The sequence below is a fragment of the Panicum virgatum genome, chromosome 9N (genome assembly GCF_016808335.1).
Source record: "Panicum virgatum strain AP13 chromosome 9N, P.virgatum_v5, whole genome shotgun sequence".
NCBI lineage: Eukaryota > Viridiplantae > Streptophyta > Magnoliopsida > Poales > Poaceae > Panicum > Panicum virgatum.
Genome location: NC_053153.1, coordinates 72828345 through 72830727, shown reverse-complemented (window position 1 = coordinate 72830727; position 2383 = coordinate 72828345). Strand labels below are relative to the sequence as shown.

At 49.7% G+C, this 2383-nt stretch overlaps 1 non-coding gene across 1 annotated transcript; it reads left to right on the top strand.

Annotated features, from left to right (window-relative positions):
* Nucleotides 1–1786: 1786 nt before the first annotated feature.
* On the top strand, nt 1787–1860 carry TRNAT-AGU. Its single transcript has one exon. It is a non-coding gene; the product is annotated as a tRNA-Thr (tRNA).
* Nucleotides 1861–2383: the final 523 nt, after the last annotated feature.

The window sequence follows — 2383 nt, the reverse complement described above, 5'->3', positions numbered from 1 at the left end:
AACCGTCAAGCAAAAAAGAGAGATGCTCTATAATGAAATAAGTTGGCTTTCTCTGTAAATGCTATGTACCTGCCTTTTATGCTGTTGCTAGTTTTTATGGATGTTGAGGACCTTTTAAGCATACAGCTTCAGTGGAAATCTGTACTGACAGCCGTGCTTCATGTCGTGCTTCATGTCAGTGGAAGAGCGCCTCTGCGCGCGGCAGGTTGCGGTGCTGGAGGTGGACGGCATCCCGGTTCGGCGTTTCTTCAAACACGGCGCGAGTGCGCGCGGGGAGGTGGACGGCATCCCGGTTCGGCGTTTCTTCAAACACGGCGCGAGTGCGCGCGGCGCCGCGCTGCTGCTCGGGTGCGGCGGGGGTTTCGCTGGTCGAACAGATGCCGTCGTGGGCGGGTTGCCGCGGCGGGGCATGGACAATTGGGCATTCGCTACGGTTCCATGGAGGCGGAGGAGCAGGCATTGGAAGGGCAGCTCGAACAGGGCGCGGCCAACGGTGGTGCCGCGCCGCCGCGCGAGGGCGAGCAGGTCGTCGCTGCTAGAACGGATGTCTCCATCGGCGCGTCGTCATGGAGGCGGATATGAGTTGGCGAAGGTGCTGCGGCGGCGCACAGGCGAGCAATGGGAGAGGAGAGGGAGGACACGCCGGCGCCGGCAGCCGCGGCGAAGCTTTGGGAGAACGCCGACGCGCATGGTGTTGGGGGAACTTTGCAACCGGATCTTTGGGCCCCGTTTGGTTGTAAAATTTTTGAAAATACATCTTTCTACATTTGAAGTATTAAATATAGACTAATCATAAAAATAATTACAGAACTCGTCTGTAAATCGCGAGACGAATCTAATGAGCCTAATTAATCTGTCATTAGAGGTTATTTACTGTAGTATTACTGTAGCAATTTAGCATCTAATTACAGCCTAATTAGATTCATTAGATTCGTCTCGCCATTTACAGACAGCAGTCGCAATGCGTTTTTTATTTCGTCTAGATTTAAATCTCCATACAAGTGCCGGAAAAAAATTTGGAATTTGAAATTTTGCATCCAAACACGGCGCAGTTAATGGTAAACATAGCCGGCTCAGAGCCTCAGAACGAGTCGAGCGGGCGAGGTCAATATGCGAAAAGGTCCATACTTTTATAGTTTTAGTTCAAATACACCTCCGCCTCGGCGTACTCCGCGCCGGCGGCCTCGCGACGCCCATCGGCCCCCAACTTCTGAAGAAGACTGAGGTCGTTCCAGTTCCAGCACCTGAAATCAAGACAGTGACAGGCTCAGACCAATCGTCCGTGGCCTAGTTTAGCCCTAGGGTTATGCAGTAAATTTTATAATTAAACTTCATTTAATAATTATAAATACTAAATTCTTTTTTGACATCATATGATCTAAAATTTAGCCTCTGAAACTAAACAACCCCTTAGTGAACTTGGAGTTCCGCACTTGCGCCCGCTCACTTCATCATGACGGCAACAGCGTGTTCATCGCCTCGCAGGACGGCAACGGCGCAGTGTCCGTCCTGATGATCTACCCTAGAGAGTGCTGCGCCCACCCTCTCCGACTACACACTGAAGCTCGCCATGCCAGCCGGGCAGGCCGGCGAGTACACCATCTAGGCGAGACTGAAAGTACAGGTAGAATCATGGGTTTTCAAATGAAACATCTTCTATAGTTCTATATCTCAGTAATTTTGTTGATCAATACCAGATCATCAGTCCATTTGTGCCAATGAGCTGTTTTTCCGTCGATATCTAGACTCACAAAGTATAAAAACATTAGATGAAAGTGCACAACATGCTTTCGTAGCTCAGTTGGTTAGAGCACCCGTTTAGTAAGCGGGAGGTCTTGAGTTCGACTCTCAACGAAAGCATCAGCTTTTTTAAATTTATTATTTTTTGGCCTGCACTGCACTCCTGCTGTCTGCATTTCTTCTACCAGTGCAAGCAACCAGTGGCGCCCTTTGATTTGAATTCCTGAGCCATATTGTTCATAAGGTACAATAAGTTTAATCAAACATCATACATCCACATAATAAGAGTTGAAATACTCCTCTACGCTCGCAACAAGCAGTTGAAAGCTAAAGTCTCCCAAAAATGCTACTTATTGCCCAGAATACATAGAGGCATTGCTTTGCTTCGCATTCGACTCAGTCTGAAGTCTGAAACTGTCCAACTGGGAGGGGTTGTCCTTGTGGCATGCGAAGGACGACGAGGCGAGGCAATCCTGCTGCTGTGCTGGCAGGCATGCAGCGCGGGCTGGCTTGATGAGCTCCATCGGCCACTGGCTGGTTACGTTCTTGCGGAACAGCGGAAGGGAGCAGTCCGTTTACTGTCCTCAGGAGGCGCCGGCGGTGATTTTTTTTTTCTAGAACACACATGAGAGCTGCGGATCAT